The following is an 18332-nucleotide window of genomic DNA, read 5'->3' as shown; positions in this document are numbered from 1 at the left end:
GGCTTTGGTATATTTATCTTCCTTCCCTTCCAGCTCCCAGACAGTCTCACAAGTAAACACTGGCAGCTCATAAATTGCAACCAAGAAAGTGACTCTATCCGATGATAGACTCAAGTGCATGTCAGCCTAAGAAGCCAAGGCCAAGATCATGGCCGTAGCAGATGGGCTCTGTTAAGCCCCCAACTGGTATGTCTCCTTTTCATTCCAGAGATGAGTCACTGCTACCTGGTTTTGGGATGGAGTGAATTCCCTTCTTTCAGCTGGGGTTCTGAAGTGGTTTCCAAATCTATTTTACCCAATGTCAGCAAACATGGGCAGTGATTTTATGAGAACTTGATATGCTTTTTAAAAAAAATTAAAAGTGATTTCTCTTTTACTGCTTTCCCATTTTAAACAAAGAAAACTAGTTTGATGTTTGGGAAATAGGAGCTTAGGAAAATCTGTGGTATCCTTGGTTACCAGTGATGAGAATGAAGGAAAACACAGGAAGTTCAAGAGTAGTTATTTAAAATGAGGAGCTCTAGTAGGAAACTGGTTGTGCTTTATGTCATTCAATGATTTGCTTCCAGATGGAAAGGTATTTTCTTCTCCCTTTTTACTGCCTACCTAGAGAACAGTTCTCTGTAGTTCTTTATTTATACCCCATGTGTTTCATAGGGATGGTAGGTTTTTCCTTTGTTGAATCCTGTGTGTATTGGGATTCTGGCGTCCCTAGTCTTCATTTTCATCTTTCTCAGTGGGATTAATGATTGAAATACTGGTGTAGTCAAGGAAGAAGTTAAGTTAAACATAGAAAATAATACTTTAAAAATAGCCATTATAACCAAATCAAAAAATTCTGGAGAAACAGAGAAAAGAAGGAAAAGATTATTACATCTTGATGTAACAGTCTCCTGTTTCCCCTATACATATGTTTTGTTTATAGGTTGCATGGGATATATAAATTTTTAGAAGAGTACAGATATACCTTTTTTTTTTTTTAAAGAAAGGAAAGGTGCTTTAATAAGAAAAGTCGGCAATCTAGGGAGATGGTGGACTCGTGTCCAGAGACCAACTCCAAAGATTCTGCTCAGCCATGACAGTTTGTTTGTTTTTGTTTTTTAATTTTTTAAATTGAAGTACAGTTGATTTACAATGTCGTTAATTTCTGTTATACAGCAAAGTGATTCAGTTATACATATATATATTCTTTTTTTTAATAAATTTTTTAAAAATAAATTTATTTATTTATTTTTGGCCGTGTTGGGTCTTGGTTGCAGGGCACGGACTTTCTCTAGTTACGGTGCGCAGGCTTCTCATTGTCATGGCTTCTCTTGTTGCGGAGCATGAGCTCTAGGTGCGCAGGCTTCAGTAGTTGTGGCACGCGGGCTCAGTAGTGGCTTGCAGGCTCTAGAGCTCAGGCTCAGAAGTTGTGGCGCACGAACTTAGTTGCTCCGCAACATGTGGGATCTTCCCGGGCCAGGGCTTGAACCCGTTTCCCCTGCATTGGCAAGCAGATTCTTAAGCACTGCTCCACCAGGAGAGCCCATATGTATTCTTTTTTTAATATTCTTTTCCATTATGGTTTATCATAGGATATTGAATATAGTTCTCTGTGCTATACAGTAGGACCTTGTTGTTTATCCATTCTATATATGATAGCTAACATCTGCTAACCCCAACCTCGCACTCCATCCCTCTCCCAACCCTTTCCCCCTTGGCAACCACAACTCTGTTCTCCATGTCCATAAGTCTGTTTCTCTTTCGTAGATAAGTTCATTTATGTCATATTTTAGATTCCACAGATAAGTGATATCATATGGTATTTGTCTTTTTCTTACTGACTTCACTTAGTATGGTAATCTCTAGTTGCATCCATGTTGCTGCAAATGGCATTATTTCATTCTTTTTTATGGCTGAATAGTATTCCACTGTATATATCTTCTTTATCCATTCATCTGTCAGTGGACATTTAGGTTGTTCCATGTCTTGGCTATTGTGAATAGTGCTGCTGTGAACATAAGGGTGCATGTATCTTTTTGAGTTAGAGTTTTGTCTGGATATATGCCCAGGAGTGGGATTGCTAGATCATATGGTAATTCTATTTTTAGTTTTCTGAGGAACCTGCATACTGTTTTCCATAGTGGCTGCACCAACTTACGTTCCCACCAACATTGTACGAGGCTTCCCTTTTCTCCACAGCCTCTCCAGCATCTGTTATTTGTAGTGTTTTTAATGACGGCCGTCTGACCAGTGTGAGGTGGTACCTCATTGTAGTTTTATTTTGCATTTCTCTAATAATTAGCAGCATTGAGCATCTTTTCACATACCTGTTGGCCATTTCTATTTCTTCTTTGGAGAAATGTCTAGGTCTTCTGCCCATTTTTCGATTGGGTTTTTGTTTTGGTTGTTGTTGGATTATATGAGCTGTTTGTATATTTTGGAAATTAAGCCCTTGTCGGTTGCATCATTTGCACATATTTTCCCCCAGTCTGTTTCATTTTGTGTATGGTTTCCTTTACTGTGCAAAAGCTTGTAAGTTTGATTAGGTCCCATTTGTTTATTTTTGTTTTTATTTCTATTGCTTTGGGAGACTGACCTAAGAAAACGTTGGTACGATTTATGTCAGAGAATGTTTTGCCTATGATCTCTTCTAGGTGTTTTATGGTGTTATGTGTTAAGTCTTTAAGCCATTTTGAGTTTATTTTTGTGTATAGTGAGAGGGTGTGTTCTAACTTCATCAATTTATATGTGACTGTCCAACTTTCCCAACACCACTTGCTGAAGAGACTGTCTTTTTCCCATTGTATATTCTCACCTCCTTTGTCTGTAGGTGTGTAGCTTTATTTCTGGGGTCTCTATTCTGTTCCACTGAGCCTCATATGTCTGTTTTTGTGCCAGTACCACGCTGTTTTGATTACTGTAACTTTGTAGTATTGTCTGAAGTCTGGGCAGGTTATGCCTCCCGCTTTGTTCTTTTTCTTCAGGATTGCTTTGACAATTTTGGACTTTTATGGTTTCATATAAATTTTAGGATTATTTGCTCTAGTTCTGTGGAAAATGGCATGGGTAATTTGATAGGGATTGCATTAAATCTGTAGATTGCTTTGGGCAGTATGGCCATTTTAACAATATTAATTCTTCCAATCCAAGAGCATGAGATATCTTTCCATTTCTTTGATTCATCTTCAGTTTTCTTTATTAATGTTTTATAGTTCTCAGCATATAAGTCTTTCACCTCTTTGATTGGGTTTATTCCTAAGTATTTTATTTTCTGGGGTGCAATTTTGAAAGGTATTTTTTTTTTTTTACATTCTGTTTCTGATATTTCATTGTTAGTGTAAAGAAATGCAACCGATTTGTGTATGTTAATCTTGTATCCTGCTGCCTTGCTGAATTCATTTATAAGTTCTAGTAATTTTTTTGTTCAGTCTTTAGAGGTTTCTATATATAGAATCATGTCATCTGCATGTGATGACAGTTTTACCTCTTCCCTTCCAATTTGGATGCCTTTTATTTCTTTTTCTTGTCTGATTGCTGTGGCTAGGACTTCCAGTACTATGTTGAATAGAAGAGGTGAGAGTGGGCATCCTTGTCTTGTTCCAGATTTTAGCAGGAATGCTTTCAGCTTTTCCTCATTGAGTATTATATTGACTGTGTGTTTCTCATAAATAGCTTTTATTATGTTGAGATATGTTCCCTCTCTACCCAATTTGGTAAGAGTTTTTTTTTTTTTTTTTTTTTTGGCCACGCACTGTGGCATGTGGGATCTTAGTTCCCCGACCAGGGATTGAACCTGTGCCCCCTGCAGTGGAAGTGTGGAGTCTTAACCACTGGACTGCCAGGGAAATCCCTGGTAAGAGTTTTTATCATAAATGGATGTTGAATTTTGTAAATTGTTTTTTCTCCATCTACCAGATATACATTTTTTGAATAGGCAACATGGTCACATGTTTTGAAATCAGAAGGTACAAAAGGACCTAAAGAGAAAAGCCTGTCATCTTTGTCCCCTAGTGACACTTCCCTGCACAGAAGTGACAAGTGTTGCTGTTTCCTTGTATATCCTTCCAGAGATCTTCTCTGTCTATACTAGCAAAAACACACATGTAGGCCTTCTTTCCCTTCTTTTCCACAAATGATAACAAACTGTACAGTATTTTGTACCTTGCTTTTTTTCAGTTATATCTTGGTGATTGTTCTATGTCAGAACGTAAGGAATTTCCTTTCTTTGTTACAGATGCCTATTATTCCATTATGTGTTTGCACCATAATTTGTTTTTCCAGTTTTCCTTTTTTAAGACCCAGGTTGCTTTAAACCTTTTACTCTTTCTTTTCTTCATACAGCTCTCAAACAAAGTCCTATTAAATAAATATCAGAGTATATACTTTTAACTAAAACAACAAAACAAAAATAATGGCAACAAAAATGACATAGAGGGCTTCCCTGGTGGCGCAGTGGTTGAGAGTCCGCCTGCTGATGCAGGGGACACGGGTTCGTGCCCCAGTCCAGGAAGATCCCACATGCCGCGGAGCAGCTGGGCCCGTGAGCCATGGCCGCTGAGCCTGCGCATCTGGAGCCTGTGCTCTGCAACGGGAGAGGCCACAACAGTGAGAGGCCCGCGTACCGCAAAAAAAAAAAAAAAAAAAAAAAAAAAAAAAAGACATAGAACCCATAAAGTGGTATGTGAAGAAGGAAAAAAGGGAAATCTGGAAATCCACCTAGTGGGAGTTCTCTATTAAAATCAAGGAGGCTCAATCTGTTTCTTTTTAAAAATATTTACAGATATAACTTTTTCTAAATGTTTTGTTAGTAATGGTCTAGTAAGTCTTTTTCTATAATCTAGTATAACTACTTCCATCCAAAGGTCCATTAGTCCACATTGAAATAAGAATGAAATCAATTAGGCTTCTGATTCCACAAAACCCTACAGTGCAAAACTTCAGTAAAGCCAAGGCAGGGTATCTGAGGTAAAATCAACCTGCTCCCAACCATCCAAGAAAAAGATAGTGCAACCATCACTTTGTATGAATAGCCATTTACATTTTGACAAGGTAAGGGCTTCAGAAAATCAACTTCATTTCTAGTAAGATTCGTGTCATTGCCACTGAAATTCTTATAATTTACGTTGAGTGACGTATAATTGTGTTGGGTTACTACAAATGAGCTGTGTAGTTTGTATAGTTAACTGGTTCTTGCATGGTCAGGTGGCTATCATATTGGGGACCAGTGCTTCCCACTTTTTACTCTTTAAGACAATTCTGCGGTGAACCCCCTTGTACATCATTAGAGGAAAGATCCTCAAAGGAGATACATCTCAACTCAAAGAGCCTGAAGGCCGTCTGCAGAGACTGATCTCACAGAATGATCCTTCTCTTCCTTGGCTGCTGGACACAAGAGTGACTTGCAACCTCTCCTTCCAGAACACCACATTCCTCCCAAGTGTGCCACCAGGTTAAGAAAGTGAGCTCTTAAATACAGACTTAAAAAAAAGAAAAGAAAAAAGAAAATATTTGAAAGTCAGACTAGTGGGGTTTGAATCCCAGCCCTGCCATTTGTAACTGTGTGACCTTGGGCAACTTAACCTCTCTGAGCCTCAGTTTTTTCATCTCTAAAATACCGTGATGTATTATAGTGAGGCCTAAATAATTATTCCAGTTATTGCACTGCTCACAAACATAAACTTGAATGTTCTATTATTAAAGGACACAAACCAAAAATTAACCCAAACTTTGAAATCACTTCTCCAAGCTACAGTATGTTCTTTTTCTCGAGGGAAATCTGATATTAAACACCATCTACATTTTGCTTGCCTAGAAAGATACATGGTAACTTTTCTGCCTTGCACCAAAGGCAGAAGAGTTACCATGCACCAAGCACCAAACCACAGTATAGCTGAGCCCCACCACTGTGCTGTCTGGCTCTAATTAAAGGCATGTTCTCTAAAACAGGGCTCTGAGAAACTGGGTAAAGAGGGTTTGTTTCAGATTCTGGCCTTATTAAGCAGATGAATGCAGCCAGCTAGCTCTGTGAAGTGCTTTGCAGTGAGTGGCAGGTGTCCCATATCCATCTGATTACATTAACCTAGAAAGGGCTTACTCTACCTCTAGGCAGCCTTCATCCCAGCAATCAGGCTGTGCCAGGGTGGGGGACTTTGCCCTTTGTGGGTTGGATAGCTGGATACCTGTTATCTGTTTTTCTGATTTGAAACTGCTGTTTTTATAGAAAGACCTAAATCCGCTCATTATCTCCAGCTCTTGTCTCTCACTACTTTTTGCTCTGTGAACAACCATCCAGGCATTCACCACATCTGCAAGAGTGCCTGGGATGGGCAGGTCTCTCCCACTGCCTGTTTGCTTTTTATAGCCTGACTCTGTATAGAATCGCCTCACTTCATATCTAAGGATAACTCAGGGGTGCCCTAGGTTTGTTTGTCTCAACAACTCATTCCCCTAGGCCTCTAAAAAATTCTACAATTAAATCTGCTTGACATAGAAATTAAGAGAAAGGACATCTAACTTGCATTGTGGTCCTAACCTAAGAAGTATCTAAGAAGGTTAGAATCCTGGAATCATTGTCTCTTACCCAGAGAAGCAGTCTTGTTAACAGATGCAGGGCCTGATTTGAGCAGAATGCTGCCATTGTTAAGCGTAGGCCGAGGGCTTGTTCTTCTGAACACCAGTAAAACTTCCCAGCTGGTCAACTCTTTTAGCTTTTTCCATAAATGGGGGTTGAGGCAGTAGGAGTAGGAGTTCCTGAGGAGAAGATGGGGCCTTGTGTTGATGAAAAGTAATGAACTGTCTTGTTTAGCTGATTTCTTCGTTTTAGAAGAGCTTATGAATCCTGCACAATAAATGCTCAGTTGCTGGACTTCCTTTCTCTGCAGCGTCCCCAAACAATGTCCCCAAACAATGTGCCCACCAGGGGTTACCTGAGCTCATTAATTTAATCTCCAAGTGGTATTTTCAGCGTGTTGTTGCTTTACCAGAGTCTAACCTAGATCCCCACATTAAATCCAATTTCCAGACCCACTATCCCTGCTGTCCACCTCCTTCGGGCTCTGTGAATACGTGAATCTGGTGTGACTTTTTTGTCATCTAGTGGCTATTTGAATTCTGGATATTTCCAATAAATTCTATTCAGCAATAGTTATTTGATGCCCATTTTTTACTAGGCACTGCTCTAGGTGTTTACGCCCTGAACAAAAGAAAAAAGCCATTGTGAGCTACATCCTAATAAAGGGTCAAAAGGTCAAAAGCTTCCCACAAAGGTTTTATCAGATTCTGTGGAAGTGGTTTAGCAGTGCTGCCTACCCACACAAGAGCTAGCATACTGGGTGTGTCTTCACCCACACCCACACATTACAGAGTTGGGATTTTGGTTAAGGGGGTGCCAGGGGGTTGAAGTGATGGAGCTTGGATTCAAGGCTGGTTAGGGTGAAAAATGAAGACAGGAGGGAGATGATAATTAGACAGTAGATGAGTCCAGGGCCTGCAGGAGGTATCTACAGGGTCAAAGAACAGTATTTGAAGGAGAGAGCTGGAAGTCAGAGAACTGATGTGTGGATTTAGTATTTAAAGGCTGGAACAGTTCTACAACCAAACATGGATGTCCTTATCCCAAAATAAAATGATGGGCTTTGTTTCATGAGCACTCTCCCTCATGAAAATAATTTTGCTCTTTTTAATTATATAGATCATATATATTTATATAATAAATTATTATTGTTTTATTTATATAATAAATTTATTCAAATATAAAATTATAATTTATATATAAATTTTAATATTATATATGTTAATACACTGTTCTTATGGATATATTCTTATAGGTATATTAATTTTAAAAATAGTATATTAATATATTCATAAGAACTTTTTTTTTTTTTTTTTTTTTTTGGTACGCAGGCCTCTCACTGTTGTGGCCTCTCCCGTTGCAGAGCACAGGCTCCGGACGCGCAGGCTCAGCGGCCATGGCTCACGGGCCCAGCCGCTCCGAGGCATGTGGGATCTTCCCGGACCGGGGCACAAACCCCTGCCCCCTGCATCGGCAGGCGGACTCTCAACCACTGCGCCACCAGGGAAGCCCAGAACTCCTCATTTTTGAGAATATATTCTTATTATACCTCGTAATCTCCCCCTCTGTCTTCCACCTTAATCTCCAGCTGCAACAGCAGGAACAAATTAAGCATTATTTTAAGATGCTGTTACAAAAGTCTTTGGTTCCTGTTCTTTTCCTGCATCTACCTCACCTACATTTGTCCTTCTTTTTGGCTATCCAGCACCCAAACTACTTTCACATTATTAACTAGTTCCCTTCCTCATGAAGCAAAGCCCACTTCCCCAGAAAGAAGCTGAAAGTATCAGATACTTGCTTTCCCAGAATCCCTTGTGGCTAGAACTGCATATAGAACAAGGATCCCTTAATTAGGCATATTCAAGCTGTGAACTGGAAATGTGATGCAAAGATGCTAGGACAAGCAGAATCGTGTTCTGTGAGAATCGTGGCTGATGAGGTGTTTCTAGAAGCAGTCGTGACAGTAGTGCTTGCAGCATTGTCCATAGTCACAGGTATTTGCCATACAAGCTTTGTTGTGCATGCCCAGGTGCTGGCAGCAGTAGTGACTATAGAACCACCAGACTGGTTCTGTAGTACCATTTGGGGTGTTATTCCTGGCCGCATAACTGCTGAACCTCTTTCTGATATATCCTTTTAATCCTTTCAATATATTCCGTTTCTAACTACTGTACCCAGAAGCCATTTCTTTTGCTTACACCTGAGTCAGAAGACTGACACAGCCTGGTCCAGCCTTGCCTTAATCCTGTGAGCTGGCCTGTATCCTTCCAAAACATTTTCTTTTGGTTTGAGTTGGCAGCATGAGGTTCCATTACTTGTGTAGGTGGCAAATGTGATGGGGAAGAGTCTGAGCTTCAAGTCTACCTTTTTCTTGCTCTGTGACCTTCAGCCAGTTACTCAGCTTCTGTGGGTCTCAGTAACCAACTCTAAGACATAAGAGGGCACTTCCCACTCTGACCTGCTCTGAAAAAGGGCTCATCAAGGAAGTGAGGCTTCTGCCAACGACCATTTGAGTGAGCTTGGAGATGGATCTTCCAGCCCAATCAAGCCTTCAGACGGCTGTAGTTCTGGTCAATACTTTGACTTCAACCTCAGGAGAGACCCTGAGCCAGTACTACTGAGCTAAGCTGCTCCTAGATTCCTCACCTTCAGAAATGGTGTGAGATAATAGATGTTGTTTTAAGCTACTAAATGTTGGGGCAATTTGTTATGCAGAATTGATAACTAATACAGTAGGCAACAAGCCCCAGAACATTAGATTATCTGTGTCTTTGCCATCAATAGAAACCACAGCTATTTTCATATCACATTAAAGTTGCTGTGGATATTTAAAAATATTTCTACTCATCCTTCAGAATTTAAGTATTATTAGATTTACTACTAGATAATACATGACTATGGTCTTCCATGTTTGTGTTATGTAGCTGGCCAGCCACTGGGCAATTCTGTACTGAGTGATCAGTGTGTTTCTCACATTGATATCTTTGCTGCTTTCGAGGAATTTCTATCGAAATTCCTCGAGGAATTTTTGTTGATCAAACAAAAACAAACAGAAGTACATTGTTTCCATTTTTGGTCCAGGTTTTGCAAACTAGACAGTTCAAATGAGAATTCTTAACTCTCCATAAGGCAGCTTGGCCTTGTGTAACATGAGCAAGTGTGCAGTCTAGAAGTGTGGACTAGGAATTTTCAAACCTAACAGTTGAGGTAACTGTTACAGGATATTATTTAAGATAATTTATTATTGCTGACACATAATACAGGCCATGTATAGAGTAACAAGTTATGCAAGTAGCAGAGGTTCTTGCTTTTACTTTTCCCTTTGAACTCTCTTTTTGCACATTATCTGTGTTTTGAAGTAAAGGCATGAATGAACACACAGTACTTGTACAGGCTATATTTGCATATTATTTTTCCTTAGAAAATACTGAGCATTTAAAATAAGAAAACTGGAGGCAGGACTTTCAGGTATGGCCAAGTGAAGAGATCAGCATATCATTTACCCCAAAAGAAACTAGGACAAAAGGAATAGTTGACATAAAGAAAAATTGACAAAACCATTTCAGTTCTCCAGAAACGAAACAAAATCATACAACAATCTGAGAAGCATTTATGCTTGAAAAACTGCTGAACTTCAGGTAAGAATAGTGAGCATCTGTGATGTTCTGGCCTGGGCCTGCTCCATCACACTCTCCCTCTGGTTATCTGACACAGAGGTTCTGAATTTTAGGACAGTCAGGACCAGCACCTTCTCTGCTGTGGTCAATGGGGGCTCACTCAATTTGGAGCAGAGGACAGTGGCCACACCCAACAGTGTTTTTGGTGAAAGTGACAATCTCAGAGGTAGAAGTGAGGAGGGCCAGTGGCACTGCTAGCTTGAGGTTGTAGTCTTGGGTGGGGCAAGCATGTTCCAGGCTGAGGCTGCATGCATGCACAGAGATCAGAGAGGGCCCAAGTCAGCGACACACTCCTGGCCACCCCTGAGGCTTTATGTATGTGCAGAGGAAATACAAAAGGATGTGGCAGAAAGTAAAAGCTGGATAAGACTGAAAATGGCCTAAACTATGAATACACTCCCCACCCATACACAGATCTGTCAGTAGAGAACAGAAGATTTACTGGCTTGAGGTGGCTGTAGACAAGCTCTGTTTGATCAGGATCATTGGCTGGCCACTAAGCTACACAGTACACGAGGCAATCCTCAGGAAGACAGAAATAAAAATAAGAATAAAAAATAACAGGGACTTCACTGGTGGTCAGTGGTTAAGAATCGATTGCCTGCCAATGCAGGAGACACGGTTCGAGCTCTGGTCTGGAAAGATCCCACATGCCGTGGAGCAACTAAGCCTGGGTGCCACAACTACTGAGCCTGCGCTCTAGAGCCCCTGAGCCACAACTACTGAGCCCACATGCCACAACTACTGAAGCCCACGTGCTTAGAGCCTGTGCTCCGCAACAAGAGAAGCCACCGCAATGAGAAGCCCACGCATGGCAATGAAGAGTAGCCCCCGCTCGCCGCAACTAGAGAAAGCCCGCACGCAGCAACTGAAGACCCACCACAGCCAAACATAAAATAAATTAATTTAATAAAAATAACAGAACAGAGACATCATTAGCTGTATACTGCAGGAGAGACAGATTTCACGGATTTAGCCCAGACAAGTTGCTAATCAGAGAAACAATAAAGAAACAAATAGCAATAACAGTAACCTGCGGGGGGGGATTAGAATTCAGAGTTGCTACAAGACGTTATCTAAAATGTCCAATTTTCAACAAGAACTACAACAACCACAAATTATAAGACACACAAAGAAATGGAAATGTGTGACCCATACTTGGGAAAATAGTCAATATAAATTGACTCTGGGGGACTTCCCTGATGGTCCAGTGTGTAAGACTCAGTGATCCCAATGCAGGGGTTCTGCGTTCGATCCCTGGTCAGGGAACTAGATCCCACGTGCATGCCGCAACTAAGAGTTTGTATGCTGCAACTAAGGAGTCCGCATGCTGCAACTAAGAAGTCCACATGCTGCAACTAAGGATCCTGCGTGCCACAACTAAACATGCCTCAACGAAGATCCCGCGTGCCGCAGCTAAGACCTGGAGCAGCCAAAATAAATAAATATTTATAAATAAATAAATAAGTTGACTCTGAGTGACTATAGATATTGAATTTAGCAGACAAAGACTTCAAAGAGGCTGTTATAATTATGTTCAAAGAACTAAAGGAAATTTTGTTTAAAGAATTAAAAGACGTTATGACAACAATGAGTCTACAAATAGAGATTCTTCATAAGGAGATGGAAATAGTAAGAAAGGAACCAAAGGATGTTCTGGAGTTGAAGAATACAGTGACTACCCAAAGCAATCTATACACTCAGTGCAATCCCTATCCAAATCCCAAGAACATTCTTTTTTGCAGAAATAGAAAAATCCATCCTAAAATTCATATGGAATCTCAAGGTACCTCATAGCCAAAACAATCTTGAAAAGCAAGTTGAAGGTCTCACACTCCCTGGTTTCGAAACTTACTACAAAGCTACAGTAGTCAAAACAGTGTGGTACTGGCATAAAGACAGACATATTGACCAATGGAATAGAATAGAGGGCCCAGAAATAAACCCTTGCATATATGGTCAAATAATTTTTGACAAAGATGCAAGAACCTCAATGGGGAAAGGACAATCTTTTCAACAAGTGGTGTTGGAAAAATTGGATATCCATATTAAAGAAAAGGAGGTTAGACCCTTACTTTACATCATCTACAAAAATTGACTCAAAATGGATTCAAGACTTAAGAGTGCAACTATAAAACTTTTTTTTTTTTTTTTTTTTGCGGTACGCGGGCCTCTCACTGTTGTGGCCTCTCCCGTTGCGGAGCACAGGCTCCGGATGCGCAGGCTCAGCGGCCATGGCTCACGGGCCCAGCCGCTCCGTGGCATGTGGGATCTTCCCAGACTTGGGGCACAAACCCGTGTCCCCTGCATCGGCAGGCGGACTCTCAACCACTGCCCCACCAGGGAAGCCCTAAAACTCTTATAATAAAATATAGGGGAGAATCTCATGACATTGTATTTGGCAATGATTTCTTGGATATGACATCAAAAATATAGGCAACAAAAGAGAAAATAGATAAATGGACATCATCAAAGTTAAAAACTTCAGTTCATCAAAGGACACTGTCAACAGAGTGAGAAGGCAGCCTGTGGAATGGGAGAAATATATGCAAATCATATATCTGATAAAGAATTAATATCTGGAATATATAAAGAACTCCTACAACTCAACAACAAAAAACCCAACCCAATTGGAAAATGGGCAAAGGATTTCAACAGATATTTCTCCAAAGAAGATATACAAATGGCTAATAAGCACATGAAAAGATGTTCAACATCAATAATCATTAGGAAAATACAAATAAATACCATAATGAGATTGCAATATCACTTCATTATCACCCCCATTAAGATGGCTATTATGAAAATAAACAAAACCACTAAAAATCCCCAGAAAATAACAAGTGTTAGTGAGGATGTGGAGAAATTGGAACCCTTGTGCATTGCTAGTGTGGATGTAAAATCATGCAGCTGCTGTGGAAAATAGTATGGCAGTTTCTAAAAATATTAAACATAGAATTACCATATGATCTAGTAATTCCATTTCTGGGTATATACCCAAAAGAATTGAAAGCAGGGACATGAGCAGATACTTGTACACACATTTTCAAAGAAGCCTATTCATGATAACAAAAGTTGGAAGCAACCTGAGTTGCCCATTGATGGATTAATGGATAATTCCTTCTTTTCTTGACTGTCCTAAAAACCATGAGATTATAACACTGTATTACTATGTGATATATATGATAAAAACTTTGTGAAAAATCTGTGATGTAAAAAACAAGAACCATTATTTCTAGGAAGGCACAGAAAACCATTCAACACCATGTTCAACAATAGTGAGATTCTTGGAAGGATACAATTTTTGAGCTACTGCTACTATAATCCATATATCTGTCTGAGGATTAAAAGTCATTAAAGGTGATAAAACCAGATAAAGTGTAAAACTTGCCATGTTTTATAACTTAGTATACATATTTTCTTGAATATCATTTTACTTAACATACAAATTACTCATTTATCTGTAGGTTCATAAAAACAATTTACTGAAAAACCATATAAAAATTGTGTCAAAAATGTCACTTGGAGCATTAAAATAAATAACAGTAATGTATAATAACCTAATGCTATTAAAACCACATACATATATACATACTTACATTAGGGAGAAGGAAGAGTTTTTACTTATAATAGAATGCCAACCATAAAATTCAGAAGGAATGATGGAGTTAGAAAGCCACCGTTTAGAAGATAATACGGTGAACATTGGTTTAGGCAAGAGTCATCCTCAGATGCTAAAACTAGTTGGTAAAGGTTTGATGAGGAACAGAACATGTATATAGTTTCAAAATACTTATTAATTGCAAAGGGAAAAGTAGTAACTTTACAGGGGAGAAACTTAGACATCCCCTTAAACAGCTGATCAAATTACTACCGCTAGTAATGGTACAGATTGACATCATGCCCCTCCCCTGCAATAAGAGGGGCACAGCAGTGCCATTTCTGTGCTATCCTTGCCAAAAGTTCATGATTCCAAGTTAATCATGAGGAAACCTTAGATTCCAATTTGGGAGCATTTCACAAAACAACTTTTTAAAAATGTCAAGGTTATGAACTACAGAGACTTAGGAACTGTTCTGGGTTAAAGAGAACTAAAGATACATTCCATAATTTGATGTATAATACTGGATAGGTCCCTAGACCAAAAAAATATTTCCAGCTTATTGAGGTATTATTGACAAATTAAATTGTAAGATATTTAAAGTATACAGTGTAATAATTTGATATATGTATACATTGTGAATAGATCCCCCTCCCCATCAAGTTAATACGTCTGTCACCTCATGTATTTACCCCTTTTTTTGGTGAGAAAATTTAACTTCTACTCTTTTAGCAAATTTTAATTATACTATATAATATTATCAACTATAGTCACCATGTTGTACATCAGATCCCCAGACCTTATTCATCTTATAACCGACAGTTTGTGTACCCTTTTACCAAGCTCTCCCTATATCCTCCACCCCCCATCTCCCAGCCCCTGGCAATCACTTTTCTATTTTCTGTTTCTATGAGATCGACTTTTTTCCCCCCTAAATTCCTCATATAAGTGATACCATACAGTATCTTTCTCTATCCGGCTTTTTTCACTTAGCATAATCCCCTCTAGTTATATCTGTATTGTTGCAAATGATAGGATTTCCTTATTCCTTTGTATATGTATATGTGTGTGTATATCTATATCTATCTATCTATCTATCTATATCTATATATATCACATTTTCATTAGCCATTTATCCAAAAAAAATTATTTACTACAAAGGACATTATGGGACAATTGGTGAAATATAAGTAAGATCTGCAGATTAAAGTAGCATATCAGTGTTAACTTCCTGATTTTGATAATTATACTGTGGTTAAGTAAGAGACTATCCTTATTCTTATGAAACAAACACTTTAGTATGTAGGGATAAAGAGGTATCATGCCTGCAATTTACTTTCGAATGGTTCATAAAAACAGTGTGTTTATATAGAGAGGTAAATGTGTATGTATGTGTGTATAAAATGATAATAGAGAAAACTACATATATATAAAGAACTGCATATGTGTATAAATAGAAAATTATAAAGTAAACGTGGTAAAATGTTAACATTTGGGGAATCTAGTCCAGGGTATCTGAAAATTCTATGTATTATTCTTGAAACTTTTATTTAAGTCCAAAATTATTTCAAAATAAAAAAATTAGGGGCTTCCCTGGTGGCACAGTGGTTAAGAATCGCCTGCCAATGCAGGGGACATGGGTTCGAGCCCTGGTCCAGGAAGATGCCACATGCCGCGGAGCAACTAAACCTGTGCGCCACAAGTACTGAGCCTGCACTCTAGAGCTGTGAGCCACAACTACTGAGCCCGTGTGCTGCAACTAACGAAGCCCGTGCACCTAGAACCCACGCTCCGCAGCAAGAGAAGCCACCACAATGAGAAGCCTGTGCACCTCAACGAAGAGTAGCCCCTGCTCGCTGCAACTAGAGGAAGCCCACGCACAGCAACAAAGACCCAACGTAGGCAAAAATTTTAAAAAAATAAAGTAAAAAAAAAATTGTTTTCTTACTGTTGAATATTGAGAGTTCTTTATATATTGTGGATACAAGTATGTAGTGGGATATATGATTTGCAAATATTTTCTCTCATCTGTAGCTTCTCTTTTCATTTTTTTAATAGTATCTTTTACAGAGCAATAGTTTTCAGTTTTGATGCAGTCCAATTTATCAATTTTTTTTTATATAGATCATGATTTGGTGTCACATTTATGAACTCTTTGCCTAACCCAAGGTTGTGAAAATTTTCTCCTATGTTTTCTTCTAGAAGTTTCATACTTTTAGAGTTTATGTTTAGGTCAATGATCCATTGTGGTTTAATTTTTGTATCAAGGTACGGTTTAGTTGAAGATGATGGTGATAATGACAATTGCATATGGATGTTGAAATGGTGTTCCAGCACCTTATGTTGAGAAGACAATTCTTTCATCACTGAATTGTCTTTGTACTTTTGTCAAAAAGCAATTGACCACATTTGTATGAGTCTGTTTCTAAACTCTACTCTGTTCCATTGATTATGTGTCTATTCCTTTGCCATTATTACAATGCCTTGATCACTGCAGCTTTATAGTAAGTCTTTTTCTTTTAGTAGTAAGTCTTAAACATCAGATAGTATGGACTCTCCAGATTTATTCTTCTTTTTCAAAATTGTTTTTGGTATCCAAGTTCCTTTGCTTTTCCACATAAATTTTAAAATCAGTATGTTTATATCTACAAAAATTCCTTCTGGCATTTTTATTGGAATTGCACAAAGTTGATAGACCATTTAAGACTACTTGAAATCTTAACTATATTGAATCATCCAATCCATAAATGTGGTATTTCTCTCTCTATAGGTCTTTGATTTATTTCATCATAATCTTGTAGCGTTTTTTAGCAGATACATTCTGAACAAGTTTTTTAGACCATTTCAGTTTCTTGACACTTTTGTAAATGGTATTTAAAAAAATTTGATATCCAATTGTTAATTGCTAATATATAGAAATATCCACTTTTGTCTGTTGACCTTGAATTCTGCAAACTTTCAAAACTCACTTATTAACTCTAGGAACTTTTTGTGTAGATTCTTTGGGATTTTCTATGTAGACTTTATGTCGTGTGTATAAGATCCTCTTCTTTCTTCCTTTCCAATCATATGTCTTTTATCCCCCTGCCTTATTGCACTGGCTAGGACTTCCAGTAGGATTTGATTGAGCGGTGAAAGTGTTTATCCTTGCTTTGCTCCTGATCTTGTTACCAACTCCTAGCTCACACTGTCACCACATGACAGGCCAATAAATCAAGAGACGAGGTGTTGGGGCAAGGAATAGCAACTTTATTTGGAAAGCCAGCAGACCGAGAAGATGGTGGACTAGTGTTCCAAAGAACCATCTAACCTGAGTTAGAATTCAGGCTTGTTTTATATGAAAAGAGGAGGGGGTGTGGCTGGTTGTTGCAAACTTCTTGGTGCCAGCCAGACGCAGAGAGGATGTGATAATCCTTTGTTCTTGTAGTTATCCATGTAGGGTCTGGTCAATGATGTTCCTGTAAACCTCCAACAAGACAATGCTATTCTCTATTCTGCAACTTTTTATATGTGAATGAAAATTGTTATACCTTTAAAGGTCAAGCCTGGGAGGCAGAGTCTTGAGAAAGTGCTATTATGTATATTTCAGGCTATAGGCTGCATTCCTCTACAGATGTGCAGAGCAGGCAACAGAGCACAAAGGTTAGAGCTAAAGGAATATATCCAATGTAGAGGCAGGTTTGTTCTTCAGTTTTGTTGCAATCTCAGTGGGAAAGCATTCAGACTTTCACCATTATGTAGGATTTTATACATGTATGTGTGTATATATAAACATACTAATTGTAATAATTAATACATGAGTATATATACCCTTCCCTTTTATCACTAGTTTTTAATCATAAATGGGCATTGAATTTTGTGAAATGCTTTTTCTGCTTCAATTAATGTGATTATGAAGTTTGATTTTTATGTCTGTTAGTGAAATGCTTTTTCTGCTTCAATTAATGTGATTATGAAGTTTGATTTTTATGTCTGTTAATAGGAATTACATTGATATTTTAATATTTAACCAGTCTTGCATTCCTGGGATAAACACTACTTGGCCAAGGTGTAGAATTCTTTTCATACATTGCTGGATTTGATTCACTAGTATTTTGTCTAGGACTTTTGTTTCTAATGTTCATGAGGGATGTTGGACTGCAATTTTCTTTTCTTTTCCTTTCCTTTCTTTTCTTTTCTTTCTTTCACCCGTGCCATGTGGCTTGCGGGGTCTTAGTTCCCCAACCAGGGATCAAACCTGCACCCTGGCCAGTGAGAGGGTGGAGTCCTAACCACTGGACTGCCAGAGAACTCCCCAATTTTCTTCTATTGACCTTTTCTGGTTTTGGTATCAGAATAATGCTGGCCTCATATAACACTTTGGAAAATGTCCCTTTCTCTTTTATTTTCTGGAAGATATTGTGTAGAATTGGTATAATTTCTTCTTTATATGTTTGTAGAATTCTACAGTGAAGCCATCTGACCCTCAATTTTTTTGAAGTTTTTTTAAAAAATTAAAACT

The 18332-nt window shown here is 38.5% G+C and overlaps 1 protein-coding gene across 1 annotated transcript in view; it reads left to right on the top strand.

Moving 5' to 3' along the window:
* Window positions 1-7123, top strand: part of RNF8 (ring finger protein 8) — a 45407-nt gene extending 38284 nt beyond the window's left edge. The window contains exon 9 of the transcript XR_004528432.2: window positions 34-7123. The gene's annotated coding sequence lies outside the window, so the exon portion shown is untranslated. The remainder of the gene's footprint in view (window positions 1-33) is intronic.
* Window positions 7124-18332: the final 11209 nt, after the last annotated feature.

This window comes from Tursiops truncatus, chromosome 10 (assembly GCF_011762595.2).
Source record: "Tursiops truncatus isolate mTurTru1 chromosome 10, mTurTru1.mat.Y, whole genome shotgun sequence".
Taxonomy (NCBI): domain Eukaryota; kingdom Metazoa; phylum Chordata; class Mammalia; order Artiodactyla; family Delphinidae; genus Tursiops; species Tursiops truncatus.
The sequence above is the reverse complement of the archived record's forward strand: the minus strand, read 5'-3'. Positions and strand labels throughout refer to the sequence as shown.